Source organism: Etheostoma spectabile, chromosome 7, assembly GCF_008692095.1.
Source record: "Etheostoma spectabile isolate EspeVRDwgs_2016 chromosome 7, UIUC_Espe_1.0, whole genome shotgun sequence".
Lineage (NCBI taxonomy): Eukaryota > Metazoa > Chordata > Actinopteri > Perciformes > Percidae > Etheostoma > Etheostoma spectabile.
The window spans coordinates 25,454,740-25,475,374 of record NC_045739.1 but is presented as its reverse complement, the minus strand read 5'-3'; the positions used below and the strand labels follow the sequence as shown (position 1 = coordinate 25,475,374).

Sequence of the window (20,635 nt, the reverse complement as noted above, 5' to 3'; positions counted from 1 at the left end):
GCCGGCGCACCCTCCCGCAAGGTTAAGAGTCTGGTGTCATCCTGACAGCACATTATCCTTTCAACCCCATGTCAATAACATTACCGGTCTGCCTACTTCCACCTACGTAACATCAATCGCCTCCCCCCCCCCTTACCCCCCACACTGCTGCAATTCTTGTCCACAGTCTCGTCCACTTCTCGTCTCGATTTTTGCAACTCTCTCCTCTTCGTTCTCGCTCACAAATCCCTCCACAAACTTCATGGTCCAGAATTCAGCTGCCCTCATAAAACTCGAACCCCCTCCATCCACCACATCACTCCTGTCCTCCACGCTCCACTGGCTCCCGTCCAGTTCCGTATCAATTAAATCCTTCTATTAGCATTCAAGGCCATCCACAACCTCGCCCCCCCATATTTGTCTGATCTCCTCCAGCGTCCACCTCCCTTCCGCTCCCTCAGATCCTCTTCCTCCATAAACCTGTCTGCCCCCCCGCCCGTCTCACCACCATGGGGGCAGAGCATTTAGCCGCTCTGCTCCCCGCTCTGGAACTCACTACCCCCCCAATCAGAACAATTGATTCATTCCCCCATTTCAAATCACACATAAAAACACATCTGTTTATAATGCCTATCCACTAAAGGTCTGTTGCTCCGCCTCTTCTGTTGGTATAGTATTTGTTTGCTGTTGATAGTTTTGGTTTTTGTTTTGCTGTAGTATTGTTTGCTGTTGTTAGTATTTGTTTTGCGTTGATAGTATGTGTTTTGCTGTGTATAGTATTTGTTTTGCTGTTGTATAGTATTGTTTTGCTGTTGTATAGTATTTGTTTTTGCTGTTGTATGTAGTATTTGTTTTGCTGTTCTTATTTATGAATTCCCTGTGCGGCGTCCTTGAGTGCCATGAAAGCGTCTTTAAATAAAATGTATTATTATTATTATTATTAATGTATCTGGCCTAAAAAGAGGGAAATCCAACGTATTTTCCGGCAGCAACAGAGCAATCCCCAAAGTCAAGGCCATGGACTAGCTCCAGTCCACATCCCTGAGCTGTTGAAGCAACATGCTTCTTCAAGGTCATTAAGGTCTGCTGACCAGTCTCTTCTTGTGTGTCCCTAAACCACGACTCAAGAGTAAGAGGGATCGGCTTTCTCATTCGCAGCCCCGAGACTGTGAATGAGTTGCCTCTTCATGTCAGACTGGCCCCCGAGAAGGTGGAATGAGTTGCCTCTTCCTGTCAGACTGGCCCCCGAGACTGTGGAATGAGTCGCCTCTTCATGTCAGACTGGCCCTGAGACTGTGGAATGAGTCGCCTCTTCATGTCAGACTGACCCCGAGACTGTGGAATGAGTTCTCTCATGTCAGACTGGCCCCCGGACTGTGGAATAGTTGCCTCTTCATGTCAGACTGGCCCCCGAGACTGTGGAATGAGTTGCCTCTTCATGTCACTGACCCCGAGACTGTGGAATAGTCGCCTCTTCATGTAAGACTGACCCCGAACTGTGAATGAGTCGCCTCTTCTGTCAGACTGACCCCGAGACTGTGGAATGAGTTGCCTCTTCATGTCAGACTGACCCCGAGACTGTGGAATGAGTCGCCTCTTCATGTCAGACTGCCCCCGAGACTGTGGAATGAGTCGCCTCTTCATGTCAGACTGACCCCGAGACTGTGGAATGAGTTGCCTCTTCATTCAGACTGGCACCCCGAGACTGTGTGGAATGAGTTTGCCAGGTCACCTGGTTGTTTTTAAATGTGCTTTAGAATTAAAGATTGTTGATTGATTGATGGACTAGGGCAGAAGCCACTCTCATCTGATACTAAGGCTGATTTTGTGGAGAATCATGTGGCACATGACTGTACGTGTGGTGATGGATGGATGCAGGTACAGCAGTTCAGCAGCGCTCGCCATTCTTAAAACTAAGTGGTTCAGTACTGTCAAGCGCACCGCATTGTGTTTAAGGTTGAACATTTTACAGCTGCTAACAGAAAGATTCAGGGAGGGATAATGATGTCAACTTGAAAAGCGAGTTATTTTCCATGTTGCTATGTTGCTAATCTCAGCGTTACTAGGCGATCTGTTAGTCATTACAACAGGGTGTTACTGAAAACCTTTCGTTTACACGTCAGACCTCCCACTATGTTGTAAAGTTAAGTCAAGTCCTACTAGGGAGGGTGATCATGAAAAAGATCTTAGTTAAGCTAATTACGTTGGTATACATCATAGTCATTGATATTGGAAGCATTTGTTCATCTTAACCCTCATTTTTTCCTCATGTTGTCCTATATCAACGTTCTTTTTAATTCCCCAAAATAACATGATTGATTCCACACAACGCTCTTTGGCAAGTACACTCTCTACTGTCATAAATTTTGGGGCATCTTATTCAATTTTATAGCTGTCAGTAGCGAGACAAATGAAACCAATCGGTGCTGCCTACACCGAGTTATCCTCCTGCTAGCGTTAGCACTCACAGGATTAACAGGGCAAGTTTTAAACATGATTTTGCCTTTAAACATGTTCAAAATGTCATTAAAGGGCCTGTTTTTGTTACAATTTACTAGTATGGACTTCACCGGACAACAAATAAACAGAGGTACGTACGTGCCCGGTGATCAACACAGCTAGTCATCAAAGTTTAATCGCATATTTTTTGGACTCCTAGTGATCACAAAATCAATGTATAAAGAAAAACAACTATTTTGTGAATGAACTTTTGGCAAAAAACTCTTAGCACTCCAAATTTAAAAAATAAAAAACTGAGCTATGTGTGTACGACCCTGAATTCTCCTTAAGTATTTTGCCCCTGGCTGGTTTTTAAACCAGTCTTGTGCCTCCTTCAGCGTCAGGATATGGTTTCACAGTGTTGCAATGCAGACTTTATAATAGCTGAAGGAGGGAGATTTGTGACATTGTGACAGGTTTTCAGGAGTGTGTTTCGCCGTCTGTGGTCTCATGCGTCTCGCATGACAGTCCAAAAACAGGATCACGTTGAAAACTTTAAACAGTTACATTGTGACAGCAGCTGTAAACACCCCAAAAAACTGTGATTGCAACCATTCAGTATCTGGTGTCATGGTCAAGATTAGGATTCATCTCTTTTCTCCTTTCTCTCTCTCCTTCCCTCTCTCTCTCTCGTCTCTCTTCTCTCTCTCTCTCTCTCGTCTCTCTCTCTCTCTCTCTCTCTCTCTCACACACACTCTCTCTCGAGTGGGCAAATGCTCACATTCAATGGCGTCTGGCACATTGGATTGGATTGTTGTTCTCTTCCGGAGAACCCTCACCTTAAACCTTAACCCTACCATAACACCAGTACTGACTGTGTCCTCCCCCCCCGCCCCCAATCCAGTGCACATAGGTGGCCTCTTATTGCGGCCAGCCTAAACCACACCTGTGCAAGGTGGATGGATTATCTCGGCAAGGAGAAGTGCTCACTCACCAGATTTAGACAGATTTGTGACATTCAAGAAAATAACCTTTGTAATAGAAAAAGTCTTAGATTTTTGAGTCCAACCATGAAAACAGGGGCAAAAACAAAGTGTTGCGTTTGATTTAGTTCGGTATATTTTGGGAAGAAAAACTATGTTAGTTTGTAGATTTCTCTCCAGCTAGATCATTTTAACATGTTATTTTTAATCATTTCACAGATTGTGTACACCGATTCTGAGGTTTGAAGACCGCTGAGACAGTGAAACAGTACTTGTGTTGCAGGAATTGTAGTTTTATGGCATTTTCACACGTTTTGTGCCTTAAAATTGAGAACTGGTGGAATCTACATTGACAGCTCATGTCCTGAATACTTGACCCTAGTGTATATTCTTTTAACATCTGTGTACTTCATTATGCTAACGTTTGACCACTTCAAGGTTTACGTAGTTTCTTCTGTCTGGATCGATGACAACATCGAGAGGACAAATCGCCGAAACTCGGACAAACAAAAGTTCAATCTAGCAAGTTACACACAGAAATGACTATGAAGGTCATGAAGAACATTTAATGTTCAACAAGGCAGGATTGCTTCTTTTGGAGAATGATTGTAAGATCATATAAAGTGTTTACGGCTTTCCTCTCTAATTATTAGATCAGATTGGGGGATTGCTGTGGACGAAGTACGCACGCAACCATGGAAAAAGCTTTTAACAATGCATCCAGCTCATTTAAATCGCTCATGTTACTGTATTGTGTGACAGTTAACTTCACTTAACATTCTTACACATCTGTGCAATTCATACAGTCAATATATATTATTAACCATTCCATTTCATTACTGTGCAATATTTATTTATTTATTATGTTAGTACTTTAACCTTCCATTTCATTACTGTGCAATAATTATATTTGCCAACTTATCTACTTTCACACTGTGTATTCAAAGCTATTTTATATATAGTTTACAGTGGTTCTCCGGACTCAGGACTGTGCCCCCCCCCCCCCCTCCCCTCCCCTCCCCTCTCTTTTTCCTCTGCACTACCCCACCTTTATATTTTTGACTTGATATTTTACCTGTTATCTTAATTTCTTATATTTTTGTGTCAACACTGTAAAGGGTTGCTTCAATCTCGTTGCACAGGTACTGTTGTACAAGTGTATAATGACAATAAAGGCTTGGGAAATGGTCTGGCAATGCAAGACTACATTCAAAGCCAGTAAAAGGCCGGTGGAGGGGATCATTTGACCCTTTCCTGCTCCGTCCTCTTTATGTGGGTCTTGGTCTTGACGAGAGAGAACGGTGACTCACCGCTTGCTTCGTCACTGTAAAACCAACCGCATCCATTTCCTGCTTCATTTAGACTGGCAGCTTTCCATTCAGCAAAGTTGTTATCAAAGGTATGAAGAACAGAAAGTTTTATGAGCAACTGGGCATGTTTGGGAGCTGCTGATGCCCGTGACACATGATGCCCGTTAAGATCTGGGTTGGTGGATTCCCCTCAGATGATCAGATTTCCTGGTACAACAAAGCTGTTGTGTTCACAGAGAAAATCACCAGCTACTTCCTGATAACTTTCCCATCTGGGGAGTTGGTCACGCCTGCGTTCTTCCTTCATAAGTTTTCGGGTTGTTGTTTGTCATTGGCAAGAAGAGAGCTTCACAAGCAGAAAAAAGCTCAAGAATGACAGCGTAAAAGCACTAAAAGAGCACATACAAACAGAAAAAACCATTGAACACAATGAAGGGCAATCGGTGAAGTTAATGCGAAAAACATGTTTTGAGCTTGGATTTGAACTCGCTCGCTCTTCTCTCAACCTCTGTCTTTTTTGTTATTATCTCCACATTTTCCAATCTGTAAGTGTTTCTGTGTTGAACTCGTACGTATCCCATGAAATTATGGCAACCTTAAACATGACGGTTTCTTCGGAGATGACTCTGGCGATGTGAAGATTTCAGAACTATGGAGGAGCAAGGTTATGGCTGAGCTTGAAAGTATGGAGAAGGATTAAATTGTCCTGCTGAATGGAACTGGAAGCCAATGGGCTCTGAATGACAGGGGGTTTTTGATGAGAAGACGTGGGTTCAGTAGACACCTGCTGCTGACGAGACAGGTTATTTGATGAGAAGACGGGGGTTACAGGTGATAACACCTGCTCTGAAGGACAGGGTTATTTGATGAAAGACGGGTTCGGGTGATACACCTGCTGCTGAGGACAGGGGTTATTGATGAGAACGGGGTTCAGGTGATTACACTGCTGCTGAAGGACAGGGGTTTATGAGAAAAGACGGGGTTGCAGGTGATACACCAGCTGCTGAGTTCTGAAGAGTTGAAGTTTATTGTGGGCATACAGTAATAAACTGAATCTGCAAATTAATGTGCATGCTTTCGTAGCTACATGTCAAATGGTTCTGAGAACAGTCTTACGGTGACTGAGGAGAGTCTCGCAGAATCTGGACTTTGTCTGAATCACTTCCTCTCTGTTGTAATATTGTCTTTCCGGTTTCCTACTTTTGCTTGCTTTGTCTGTCAAAGCATTTTGCACACTTTACTAAGGGGTGCCATTGATATTTTTTATTGTTTATGACTGTGTGCATGTCTATTTATCCAACTAGAACCGTAAATGGCCTTCGCGGCAAACATTATGAGGAACTTAGGGTTAAATTTCACAGCACTTTATAGCAGAGAGATCAATACGCCCACAATTTCACACGATCGGAAATGACAGCAAAGTCGAGGAGCAGTTGATAGTCTTCCTTTTTTTAAGTGGGAAACGCATATAAGCAAACTTCACAGCGATAACATCTCGCCCACAACCTTGAGTTTAACTTTCGTTCTTTAGGTCTTTTTGTTTTGCTATTAAAACTTACTATCACATTATTCTGTCAAGATAAATTCCCATACTAGTTGTTTCAGGTCTAGAGACCTTTCCTGGTATTAACAAACCATTTCCCACAGGGCAAAGAGCTTTTGACAGGAACGTGACAAGCAATCCAGAGTAATTTATTGACTCAATGACAATGGAGGGTACAGATCCGACATGACGGCAGTGTATGGAGACTGGGCTGTGTGCTTGTTAGAGTACTTTCATCATACAATGGACAAACCACTGAAGTTGGAAGTTGTTTACTTGCAATGAGAATCACTCAGCCGAGTACAGAGGGATTGCTTGAAACCTTCCACATTGGGAAATTTACGAGTGAAAAATTATCATGAAAAAAGACTGTCGTCAGTGTTAATCATGAGACGGATTTCTATGTTGCCAGTTTTATCAGTTTACTTCAGTCTGGGAGTCTCCTCTGACTGCTCTGCCCCCCCGGAGACAGCCTGTGCCTTTCACAAGGACAGACTATGGCTGTAATTTGTAGGAAAGCACCAATAAATAAGATCATGCAAACAGTTTTAACAGTAATGAAACAGTAGAATGCAACTCATAACTTTTCTAACAGTGCCATATATACACACACGGTATATACAGTATTGTGTGTGTGTCCTGTTCTTAAGGTATGTTTTTGTTTCCGTCTTTTTCAGGCATTCTTGGTCACTTTCTGTTTTTTATTTTGTATTTCTGTGTGTACATCAAGTGATTTTTGTCGTAGCGCGACATCTCCATTCCAGTCACATCAAAAACGACACAGAATGGTTTCATTAAACAGCCTCACAGTGGCAGCTATGACATGTGACCGTGAGCACATGGCCTGTCTATTAACACTGTGAAATGGAACTGGTTAGTTTAGGCAACAAAAATACTTAGGGTTAGGAAAATCGGGACGGGCTATCCTGAGTTGTTAACTACTAAAATGGGGATTGTAACTGCATCCAACCGGTTTGTAAAAGTCAGGTTAGGTTAAACGTTTGATTAGGGTTCAGGTTTAAAAAGCCTCTTGACTTTAACACCGATTGACTCACCTGGGAAAGGTCCTGTTTGTTTTGGCCATCCACCGCCACAACCTCCCCCACTTGCACAATCACCTACGTGAAAATGGAGCCCCGCAAGATCTGTGATTGGGTCAGCTTGAGCTGCTGTGTTTCTGATCCCAGGGGAGATGTTGTTGACATGAAGACAACATCAAAAACGGAACGAGCCCAGCCATCTTGTCCTTGTGAGTTGCATTCATCTACATCAAAGCCTTCCACTGCAAACCTCGTTTTACTGCTATCAACAGCCATACTGTCTCGATACTGTCAATGTTGTCACAGTAAATCACAAGAATGTACACTGCATCTCCTGATTTTGTTGAGCAGCAACAATCCCTCATGCAGCAGTGAACCCTTCCCATTGTGTATGATTAGAGCCCGCCATGGCTGATAATCATGTCAGCAATCCATAGTGCACCGTGGTGATACCAATGGGGGGAACTACCAACACTATGATGCTTATTAGCGCAGGCCTTGAGTGCCATGAAAGGCGTCTTTAAATAAAATGTATTATTATTATTATTATTAATGTATCTGGCCTAAAAAGAGGGAAATCCAACGTATTTTCCGGCAGCAACAGAGCAATCCCCAGAAGTCAAGGACATGGACTAGCTCCAGTCCACATCCCTGAGCTGTTGAAGCAACATGCTTCTTCAAGGTCATTAAGGTCTGCTGACCAGTCTCTTCTTGTGGTCCCTAAACCACGACTCAAGAGTAGAGGGGATCGGGCTTTCTCAGTCGCAGCCCCGAGACTGTGGAATGAGTTGCCTCTTCATGTCAGACTGGCCCCCGAGAATGTGGAATGAGTTGCCTCTTCCTGTCAGACTGGCCCCCGAGACTGTGGAATGAGTCGCCTCTTCATGTCAGACTGGCCCTGAGACTGTGGAATGAGTTCGCCTCTTCTGTCAACTGGCCCTGAGACTGTGGAATGAGTCGCCTCTTCATGTCAGACTGCCCCGAACTGTGGAATGATTGCCTCTCTGTCAGACTGGCCCCAGACTGGTGAATAGTCGCCTCTTCATGTCAACTGGCCCGAGACTGTGAATGAGTCGCCTCTTCATGTCAGACTGGCCCCGGAGACTGTGGAATGATTGCCTCTTCATGTCAGACTGGCCCCGAGACTGTGGAATGAGTTGCCTCTTCATTGTCGACTGGCCCCGAGACTGTGGAATGAGTCGCCTCTTCATGTCAGACTGACCCCGAGACTGTGGAATGAGTTGCCTCTTCATGTCAGACGGCCCCGAGACTGGGAATGAGTCGCCTTTCATGTCAGACTGCCCCCGAGCCTGTGGAATGATGTGCCTCTTCATGTCAGACTGCCCGAGACTGTGGAATGAGTCGCCTCTTCTGTCAGACTGCCCCGAGACTGTGGAATGAGTCGCCTCTTCATGTCAGACTGACCCCGAGACTGTGGAATGAGTTGCCTCTTCATGTCAGACTGACCCCGAGACTGTGGAATGAGTCGCCTCTTCATGTCGGACTGACCCCGAGACTGTGGAATGAGTTGCCAGGTCAACCTGGTTGTTTTTAAATGTGCTTTAGAATTAAAGATTGATTGATTGATTGATGGACTAGGGCAGAAGCCACTCTCATCTGATACTAAGGCTGAGTTTGTGGAGAATCATGTGGGCACATGACTGTACGTGTGGTGATGGATGGATGCAGGTACAGCAGGTTCAGCAGCTCGCGCATTCTTAAAACTCAAGTGGTTCAAGGTCACTGTCAGCAATGCACCGCATTGTGTTTAAGGGTTGAACAATTTTACAGCTGCTAACAGGAAGAATTCAGGGAGGGATAATGATGTCAACTTGAGAAAGCGAGTTATTTTCCATGTTGCTAGTGTTGCTAATCTGCAGCGTTACTAGGCGGATCTGTTAGTCAGTTACAACAGGGTGTTACTGGAAAACCTTTCGTTTACACGTCAGACCTCCCACTATGTGTAAAGTTAAGTCAAGTCCTACTAGGGAGGGTGGATCATGAAAAAGATCTTAGTTAAGCATAATTACGTTGGTAATACAATCATAAGTCATTGACTATTGGAAAGCATTTTGTTCATCTTAACCCTCATGTTTTCCTCATGTTGTCCTATATCAACGTTCTTTTTAATTCCCCAAAATAACATGATTGATTCCACACAACGCTCTTTGGCAAGTACACATCTCTACTGTCATAAATTTTGGGGGCATCTTATTCAATTTTATAGCTGTCAGTAGCGAGACAAATGAAACCAATCGGTGCTGCCTACACCGAGTTATCCTCCTGCTAGCGTTAGCACTCAACAGGATTAAACAGGGCAAGTTTTAAACATGATTTTAGCCTTTAAACATGTTCAAAATGTCATTAAAAGTGCCTGTTTTTGTTACAATTTACTAGTATGGACTTCACCGGACAACAAGAAATAAACAGAGGTACGTACGTGCCCGGGCTGAATCAACACAGCTAGTCATCAAAGTTTAATCGCATATTTTTTTGGACTCCTAGTGATCACAAAATCAATGTAATAAAGAAAAACAACTATTTTGTGAATGACATTTTGGCAAAAAAACTCTTAGCACTCCAAATTTTAAAAAAAATAAAAAACTGAGCTATGTGTGTACGACCTGAATTCTCCTTTAAGTATTTTGCCCCTGGCTGGTTTTTAAACCAGTCTATGTGCCTCCTTCAGCGTCAGGATATGGTTTCACAGTGTTGCAATGCAGGACTTTATAAATAGCTGAAGGAGGGAGATTTGTGACATTGTGACAGGTTTTCAGGAGTGTGTTTCGCCGTCTGTGGTCTCATGACAGTCTCGCATGACAAGTCCAAAAACAAGGAATCACGTTGGAAAACTTTAAACAGTTACATTGTGACAGCAGCTGTAAACACCCCAAAAAACTGTGATTGCAACCAGTCAGTATCTGGTGTCATGGTCAAGATTAGGATTCATCTCTTTCTCTTTCTCTCTCTCTCTTTCCCTCTCTCTCTCTCTCTCTCTCTCTCTCTCTCTCTCTCTCTCTCTCTCTCTCTCTCTCACACACACTCTCTCTCGAGTGGGCAAATGCTCACATTCAATGGCGTCTGGCACATTGGATTGGATTGTTGTTCTCTTTACGGATGAACCCTCACCTTAAACCTTAACCCTAACCATAACACCAGATACTGACTGTGTCTCCCCCCCCCGCCCCCCAAATCCATGCACATAGAGTGGCCTCTTATTGCGGCCAGCCTAAACCACACCTGTGCAAGGTGGATGGATTATCTCGGCAAAGGAGAAGTGCTCACTAACACAGATTTAGACAGATTTGTGAACAATATTCAAGAGAAATAAGCCTTTGTGTACATAGAAAAAGTCTTAGATTTTTGAGTCCAACTCATGAAAAACAGGGGCAAAAACAAAAGTGTTGCGTTTATGATTTAGTTCGGTATATTTTGGGAATGAAAAACTATTGTTAGTTTGTAGATTTCTCTCCAGCTAGATCATTTTAACATGTTATTTTTTAATCATTTCACAGATTGTGTACACCGATTCTGAGGTTTGGAACCAGGCTGAGACAGTGAAACAGTACTTGTGTTGCAGGAATTGTAGTTTTTATGGACATTTTCACACGTTTTGTGCCTTAAAATTGAGGAACTGGTGGAATCTACATTGACAGCTCATGTCCTGAATAGCTTGACCCATAGTGTAGTATTCTTTTAACATCTGTGTACTTGCATTATGCTAACGTTTGACACTTCAAGGTTTACGGACGTTTTCTTCTAGTCTGGATCGATGACAACTCATCGAGAGGACAATCGCCGAAACATCGGAGACAACAACAAAGTTCAATCTAGCAAGTTACACACAGAAAATGACTATGAAGGTCATGAAGAACATTTAAATGTTCAACAAGGCAGGATTGCTTCTTTTGGAGAATGATTGTAAAGATCTATAAAGAATGTGTTTACGGCTTTTCCTCTCTAATTAGATTAGATCAGATTGGGGGGATTGCTGTGGACGAAGTACGCAACGCAATCCACTGGTGAGAGCAAATGCTGTTTAACAATGCATCCAGCTCATTTAAATCGCTCATGTTACTGTATTGTGTGAACAGTTAACTTCACTTAACATTCTTAACAATCTGTGCAATTTCATACAGTGCAATATATAATATATTAACCATTCCATTTCATTACTGTGCAATATTTATTTATTTATTATTTAGTACTTTAACCATTCCATTTCATTACTGTGCAATAATTATTAATTTGCCAATACTTATCTACTTTCACACAATGTGTATTCAAAGCTATTTTATATATATGTTTACAGTGGTTCTCCGGACTCAGGACTGTGCACCCCCCCCCCCCCCTCCCCTCCCCCCTCTCTTTTTCCTCTGCACTACCCACACTTTATATTTTTGACTTGATATTTTACATTGTTATCTTATATTTCTTATATTTTTGTGTCAACACTGTAAAGGGGTTGCTTCAATCTCGTTGCACAGGTACTGTGTACAAGTGTATAATGACAATAAAGGCTTTGGAAATAGGTCTGGCAATGCAAGACTACTATTCTTAAAGCCAGTAAAAGGCCGGTGGAGGGGGATCATTTGACCCTTTCCTGCTCCCGATCCTCTTTATTGTGGGTCTTGAGTCTTGACGAGAGAGACGTGGAACTCACCAGCTGCTTCGTCACTGTGAAACCAACCGGCATCCATTTCCTGCTTCATTTAGACTGGCAGCTTTACAATTCAGCAGCAATGTTGTTATCAAAGGTATGAAGAAACAGAAAGGTTTATGAGCAACTGGGCAGTGTTGGGAGCTGCTGATGCACGTGAACATGATGCCCGTTAAGATCTTGGTTGGTGGATTCCCCTCAGATGATCAGATTTCCTGGTACAAACAGGAAGCTGTTGTGTTCACAGAGAAAATCACCAGCTACTTCCTGATGAACTTTCCCATCTGGGGAGTTGGTCACGCCTGCGTTCTTCCTTCATAAGTTTTCGGGTTGTTGTTTGTCATTGGCAAGAAGAGAGCTTCACAAGCAGAATAAAAAGCTCAAGAATGACAGCGTAAAAGCACTAAAAGAGCAACATACAAACAGAAAAAACCATTGAACACAATGAAGGGCAGAATCAGGTGAAGTTAATGCGATAAAAACATGTTTTGAGCTTGGATTTGAACTCGCTCGCTCTTCTCTCAAACGCTCTGTCATTTTGTTATTATCTCCACATTTTCCAATCTGTAAGTGTTTCTGTGTTGAACTCGTACGATATCCCATGAAATTATGGCAACCTTAAACATGACGGTTGCTTCGTGCGATGACTCTGGCGATGTGAAGGAGTTCAGACAGATATGGAGGAGCAAGGTTATGGATGGCTTTGAAAGTATGGAGAAGGATTTTAAATTGTATTCTGAATGGAACTGGAAGCCAATGGAGCTGCTGAAGGACAGGGGTTATTTGATGAGAAGACGGGGTTCAGGTGATGACACCTGCTGCTGAAGGACAGGGGTTATTTGATGAGAAGACGGGGTTCAGGTGATGACACCTGCTGCTGAAGGACAGGGGTTATATGATGAAAAGACGGGGGTTCAGGTGATGACACCAGCTGCTGAGTTCTGAAGAAGTTGAAGTTTATTGTGGTGCATACAGTAATAAACATGTGGAATACATGCAAATTAATGTGCATTACATTTCGTAGCTACATGTCCAAATGGTTCCTGAGAACAGTCTTACAGGTGACTGAGGAGATGAGTCTCGCAGAATCTGGGACTTTGTCTGAATCACTTCCTCTCTGTTGTAATATTGTCTTTCGGTTTTCCTACTTTTGCTTTGCTTTGTCTGTCAAAGCATTTTGCAACCCTTTACTAATGGGTGCCATTGATATTTTTTATTGTTATTATGACTGTGTGCATGTCTATTTTATCCAACTAGAACCGTAAATGGCCTTCAGCGGCAAACATTATGAGGAACTTAGGGTTAAATTTCACAGCACCTTTATAGCAGAGAGATCAAATACGCCCACGAATTTCACACGATCGGAAATGACAGCAAAGTCGAGGTAGCAGTCTGATAGTCTTCCTTTTTTTAAGTGGGAAACGCATATAAGCAAACTTCACAGCGATAACATCTCGCCCACAACCTTTGAGTTTAACTTTCGGTCTTTAGGTCTGTTTGTTTTGCTATTAAAACTTACTATGACACATTATTCTGTCAAGATAGAAATTCCCATTAAGCAGGTTGTTTCAGGTCTAGAGACCTTTCCTGGTATTAAACAAACTCATTTCCCACTAGGGCAAAAGAGCTTTTGACAAGGAACGTGACAAGCAAATCCAGAGTAATTTATTGACTCAAATGAACAATGGAGGGTACAGATCCGACATGACGGCAGTGTATGGATGACTGGGCTGTGTGCTTGTTAGAGTACTTTCATCATTAACAATGGACAGAAACCACTGAAGTTGTGTCAAAGTGTGTTTACTTGCAAGTAGAATTCACTCAGCCCGAGTACAGAGAGGGATTGCTTGAAACCTTCCACATTGGGAAATTTACGAGTGAAAATATTATCATGATACAAAGACTGTCGTCAGTGTTAATCATGAGACAGATTTCTATGTTGCCAGTTTATCAGTTTATCTTCAGTCTGGGAGTCTCCTCTGACTGCTCTGCCCCCCCGGAGACAGCCTGTGCCTTTCACAAGGACAGACCATGGCTGTAATATTGTAGGAAAGCAACCAATATAATAAGATCTATGCAAACAGTTTTAACAGTAATGAAAACAGTAGAATGCAACTCATAACTTTTCTAACAGTGCCATATATATACACACACTGTATATACAGTATGTGTGTGTGTCCTGTTCTTAAGGTCATGTTTTTGTTTCTCGTCTTTTTCAGGCATTCTTTGTCACTTTCTGTTTTATTTTGTAATTTCATGTGTGTGGACATCAAGTGATTTTTGTCGTAGCGCGACATCTCCATTGCCAGTCACATTAAAAAACGACACAGGAGATGGTTTCATTAAACAGCCTCACAGTGGCAGCTATGATCATGTGACCGTGACACATGGCCGTTCTATTTAACACTGTGAAATGGAACTGGTTAAGTTTAGGCAACAAAAATACTTAGGGTTAGAAAAAGATCAGGGACGGGCTATAATGAGTTATGTTAAACTACTAAAATGAGGATGTAACTGCATCACAGACCGAGGTTTGTAAAAGTCAGGGTTAGGTTAAAACGTTTGATTAGGGTTCAGGTTTAAAAAAAGCCATCTTTGACTTTAACACAGGATATGGACTCTCCTGGGAAAAGGTCCAGTGTTTGTTTGGCCCATCCACCGCCACAACCTCCCACCACTTGCACAATCAACCTACGTGAAAAATGGAGGCCGCAAGATCTGTGATTGGTCAGCTTGAGCTGCTTGTGTTTCTGATCCCAGGGGAGATTGTTGATCATGAAGACAACATCAAGAAACAGGAAAGGAGGCCCAGCCATCTTGTCCTTGTGAGTTGCATTCATCTAGCAAAGCCGCCTCCACTGCAAACCTCGTATTTACTGCTATCAACAGCCAGATACTGTCTCGATACTGTCAATGTTGTCACAGTAAATCACAAGAAATGTACACATGCATCCTTCCTGATTTATGCTTGAGCAGCAACAATCCCTCATGCAGCAGTGAACCCTTCCCATTGTGTATGATTAGAGCCCGACATGGCTTGATAATACATGTCACATCCATAATGTCACCGTGGTGATACCAATGGGGGGAACTCCAACACTATGAGGTATAAATCAAGTTTTACGTCTGAGGCCTTTACTGCGGGATTCCATTACATACACGGCGCTGGTTTGAAGAATAAGTTATTGTTCATGAAGAACAGTGACTTCTTGCCGCTGTCATTTCGAAAGTGCAACCAGTGAGATAACAGCAGTACGTGATGTAGCCAGAAGCGACACACATACGGTATCAGAAACCGGCAAAACAATGGAAGAAAAGATCATCCTTTGTGTCTCGGAGCTCCCTGAATGGTACACCATCTAAAGAACTATCATGATCTTGGCAGGAAAACCTACGCATGGCGCAATGTCAGCAGTCAGATGGGATTACCAGGTTTGTGAACAGACATCACGTACCTTAACAAGCTTGTCGTTACCTAGTGTTGGGCTTAAATCCTGCCCTCTAGATTCTTTCAGGAAGAAGGGTTCAAGTCAGTGAGTTGGATAAAAGAACGTTTATTCCAATAGAACATATATTCCAGAGAAGTTAGAATATGCATCCATAGCTCTCCCCAAGTTTGTTTGACCCTTTAGCCCTTTCTGCTTGATCTTATGTGCCCGGGGGGGGCGGCATAGTTGCTACTGCGTGACATGTTGTCTGTGTTTTGTCCATAGTTTATGTCTAGCAGAGATCGCCTGCAAATAGAGACACCAGGTCTCAGACTGCTACTGGAGGGATTCACCAAAACAGGACAGTCCCCAACCACACTTGGCCCTGCTTTCCAAAATGACGCACCCGGCCGAGCTATGGTTGGAACATTGGCACCAACCAACTTTAGGAACTTAGGAAAGGCATGACTTTTATTTAGAAGTGAACCTACTAATCACACTGACACCAAGTGGACATGTGTAATGCTTTGCTCTTTTAGCCAAAATATATGAATGAAACGTGATTACTATAATGCACTACGTGAATATAAGTTTTATGAGCACAAGCTATGAATACATATTCCAACCATAGCAATGGACATAGCTTCCTTACGATGACAATCCAGAGAGCAAAAAGCTTACCATGTGTTGGCAGTGTACAAGCGCCAAATTCCTTGTAAAGAGGCAGGTTGTGGGGGGGGGGTCAAAAAAAACACATGGACTTTCACCCAGGAGACCAGGGGGTCCGTGTCCCGTTTGAAAATAAAAGTAAATGGAGTTTTTTTTTAACTTTTTTACTTTACTGGGTTTTACTTGAACATTTATGGTCAGTTTCAGTAAATATGACAGAAGGTTAGTTTTACAAGTCGTATCTACTGCACCTTAAGTATAAAAAGTTACACACTTAAGCTTTATTAAAACAAGCAATTAAACCTAGGTGAGATTACAATATTGTTCTTACATTGATAAATGCACTTCAAGATATTTCTCTAATGATTTTGTTTGACTATGGTGTAGAAAACCAACCCGTTTTGGGTGTTTCAAGATCCAAATTTCTAGAGAATGACATAATCTTCCACTTTACATTTTTCTCAAACCACCTCATTCCATAAAAGATGTGATGTTCACTAGTTATTTAATATCACTCAGTATAATCTTGTAAGTCATCGGGTAGTCAGACAGACTGTTAACCTCAGAAAGACAAACACGACATACTCCCCTTCTGAGCTTTGGTGTGGTTGTGTTATTCAAGGACTCTGGGGGCTTTTCCACCCATTACTTATCTACAGTGCTACAAATACTTGCATGACACTGTACACGGCGCATTAAAGTGACTGAGGCATTTCCGTCAACACCTCACATACACACATACTTACATCTTTTTTTTTAAGTTTTCAGTTTCACAACTGAAAGTGAAATGACATCTTGCATTATACTGTAAAGAGCAGCTGTCTGTGATTTTTGGTGTGTGTGTGTTGTAATAACAGCTGGTTGTGCAAGTCAGTGCTCAGAGTTCACTCCTTCACACTTATTAAATATGACATAATTGAATAAAATCCAGTAATATCTGTAATTTTAGGAGAACACCACCCTTTTCAGAGTGCATTCACAGTTCAGTTGTTGGCCACGGGGTCCCGGGTGATGTACCACGTTTATTTGTCGGCATATCCAGCACAAATCTCTGTCTACTGGAGATCTCATAAATGAAACTGGAGATCTCACAAATGAAACTGGAGATATTGCTAAACAAAGTCAAGGTCTTGCAAAAGGGTTAGTCCCCAGTACATGTTTTTTGTTATTGATGTTTTTCCCCCTGCATGTCACCTCTGGGGCTCTGTACACACACAGGAAGTTGAAGGTGTGTTGTTTTTGATTCTCGGCATGTGGCTGTCGCCACAGCCTGAAGTCAAATTTAGTTTCAGAAGAAACTGGAAGCAGCAAAAAAAACAAAACAGAGCTGGCTTAACGATTTAAAAATGGCGGGTTTGTTCAGGATTCCCCCCCCCCCCCCCCATATGCCCATCTATCCCTAGCAGTGATGACTAAGTGATTAGTGACGATTCTCTCCGACCAATCAGCTGTCTGCAGGTTTTCACGTCGCCTTTTGGTATCACCTCAGCTCACTTGGACCCTCGATGGAGGCGATACCCTAAAAAGGACCTGTTGGCAGGTACCAGGGACTTTCTATCATAATGGAAAACCAAAAAAGGTACCATGTAATGGAAAAAGGCCATGCAGTCGTTATGCTTCTTCCTCTTCTTCTTTAGTTGTGGCCTATGTATTTTTTTTTTTTGCCACTTGGCAACAAACTTGAAAATCCAGGAGTAATGTTTCACCAAACCTTATATTTTCCAGTGTAACAAATGTCTTCTGATTTTATTTTGTAGGAACGAGTAACTAAGATAATTAGGGGAACTGTAGTGGAGTAAAAGTCTCCGGAAATATGAATACCGAAGTAATGTACAGACATGGGAAAATTACACAAGTACATTACATTAAGTACAGTAACTAAGTATTATTCGCCTAACTGCCTCGTTTCTTGTGTTTTTAACACTTTCCCAAACCACCTCAAAAATTCCTCATGTAACCACATGAACTGTGTGTTGTCTTGTGCTCTATGCTGTGTATCGTATATCATTATGTTGCTGTCTGCATGAATCCTCTTCAGAGTGCGTGTGGCGGCGCTTTAAATAGCTGCGGCCCTGAAGTTCGACCTAAACTCTCTCAAAACTGCATTTCGTTGCAATGTACCTGTACATGTGTAATGACAATAAAGTTGAATCTCATCTCATTTGTACTTATTACATTACAGCACTGCTGAGAGGCAACAAAAAGACTAAATCCAGACTCTTTTTAAAATCACGGTAGAGCTCTTTGAATTGCATTTTGTTATGTTTGAAAGGTATTATATAATGATATAAATAATGATCCACTGTTGTCTTACATGGATGTTATTCTAAAATGTTTTCTACCATTCAAAAGGAATCACTTCTGGAGAAGGAACTCCTATTATGCATTTTCAAAAAAAAGAAATTAAGGGGCTTTATGCAAGATGAATGAATAACGTCCATCCAACCTGACTTGTTTCTGTTTATGATAGAAATCATAAGAAAGCACAGTACCAGCCAAAGGATTGGACATGCTATCCCATTCATGTGAATGAAAAAAAGTGTTTCCAAACTTTTGACTGTATATATAAAAAAATACAAGTACCATTGTTTACATTTGGGATCATATTTATTCAAAGCGTCATTCAAAGCAGCCACACATGCTCCAGATTCACTTGCATACAGTTCTACTCTTGCTTTAAATGTCAATCACGAATGGCACAAAACACAAGTGCTCCTCCATCCGCGTTCCTCTCACGATGCATTTTACCTCGTTTTCTATAAATAGCAAAAATAAATTAAGTTCACATAGTGAGCCGCTACACAAAATGACAAACCGGTGCCTGGTTTAACTGCAGACATAGACAGAGGTAGATATCCTGAAGCCCAACACTTCACGTCACTATATTCTGTATTCCTGCAAGTTCTCTCTCTGTTTTCACCCCCAGAAAAAAAGGAATAGGATATTTTTGTTGTTAGTTGAGTTGTAACATACAATGCTTGTTGCTGTAAGGACCCAGGTGAAATGTACAGTAAGACCTTTGCGGAAAATGTGTACCTTGTTAAAGCTGCGTAGTTAGAAAGCACGCACAAAAGTCAGAATTTCAAGCAGAGTGAGACCTCTTCCTGCAGCTCCGCCTATCCCCTCTCTGTCTGCATGTGAGGAACAGCCAATAGGAATGCTCCCTCGCTCCCACTTTTATGAATGGCTCTGGTTCTGGAAGTGATTTTCCCCATTCAATATTCATTGATGTTTACATAAAATATAGGCGTGGTCTGTCGCCCCCCATGAGGAACTCTGGTAATGACAACAACACTGTTGGCGCACCACATGAAACAACCTTCCGTGATCGCCTTCCCCCCCCCACGCAGGTACTAGTAGCACTATTAGGAAAGTTGCTGGACGACAATCATCTGAACACAGTCACATCTATTAAGGTCCAAAAAGTTACGCACTAAAACTTTAAAGCTTATATAATGAGTCTTGGTGCTTGGAATCAAGCCAACCAGCCACAAGATGAATTGTGACATAAAAACATTTGACTCGGCGCATTATAATAAAAAATAAAAAAAAAAGTAAAAAAGGCAAAGGAACAAGACTGTGTGCTAAACTATCATGGACCTCAATGGTAGACCTTTACTAGCCAATCACAATCAAAACCCTGATTGAGAAACTGAACGGGATTTTCACTCCCAGAACCGGAGCTCTCTGGCCTGTGATTGCAAAGAGTCTCTCGTCTGTAAACAGAGCCAAGAGGACGTTCAGAAGTCTTTAGCTGAAAGGGTATTATGGAATTTTTGCCCAACAATGCCAAAAATACACTGCCTACTACAGTTTTAAAGGGTTCAGTCAGATACCACAAGTATGCACGTGTGATCTCATGTTCTTTAATTGGTTCGCCTGTGAGGCGTGTACTCCTCATGAACAGACCTTTTTTTAACTTTTTCTAATATGATCTAATATTACATGACATTATACTTTCCTGTGGATGACCTGAAAACATATAGCCGGCATAGTTATTATGGTTATTTCTTATGCAAACAGCAAAGGAGCAGGTCATTAAAGCAGGGTAAGGTCTGGGTGTTGGTCAATTCTAAGAATAAAAAACAGCAACAACAAAAAACTGAAATGCCCTGAAAAAAAGGGAATGTAATCCGCTTAATGCAACATGAGTGAACAAACTATCCTAATTGAACGGTATTCGTTTTTAACTCATACAAAAAGAAGTATGTATTGACCGTGCCTCTCGAATAGGGCAGCAATTCTTGAAACTACAGGAAAAAATAGAAAAGGTCTTTTTTCGAATGAACACTGGACCTCTTTTGTTGCTACATTATAACTACGTACTTTCTACCTCAGCCTTTCACTGTAGTCCACCTCATTACCCAGAGCACACAGCTGCTTTGATTCGACTCGATCTCTGCAGCTTGTTGTGTAGCGCTCGGGACGCGGCCGCTCCCGTTTGGGTCAGGATCCCCGGGAGCTGCCGGATCTGATTGGCCGAGGCGGAGGCGACCCAGCTGTTGATCCGCGCGTGGAGCTCCGACTGGTTGAGACCTGAAGCTCCACCTTGCCTCTTGCCGTCCTCGGACGGGAGGTTGTGAA

The 20,635-nt window shown here is 42.3% G+C and overlaps 1 pseudogene; it reads right to left on the bottom strand.

Moving 5' to 3' along the window:
* The window catches only part of LOC116693078 (tumor necrosis factor receptor superfamily member 11B-like), a 41,045-nt pseudogene that overhangs the window by 6,891 nt on the left and 13,519 nt on the right, over positions 1-20,635 (bottom strand).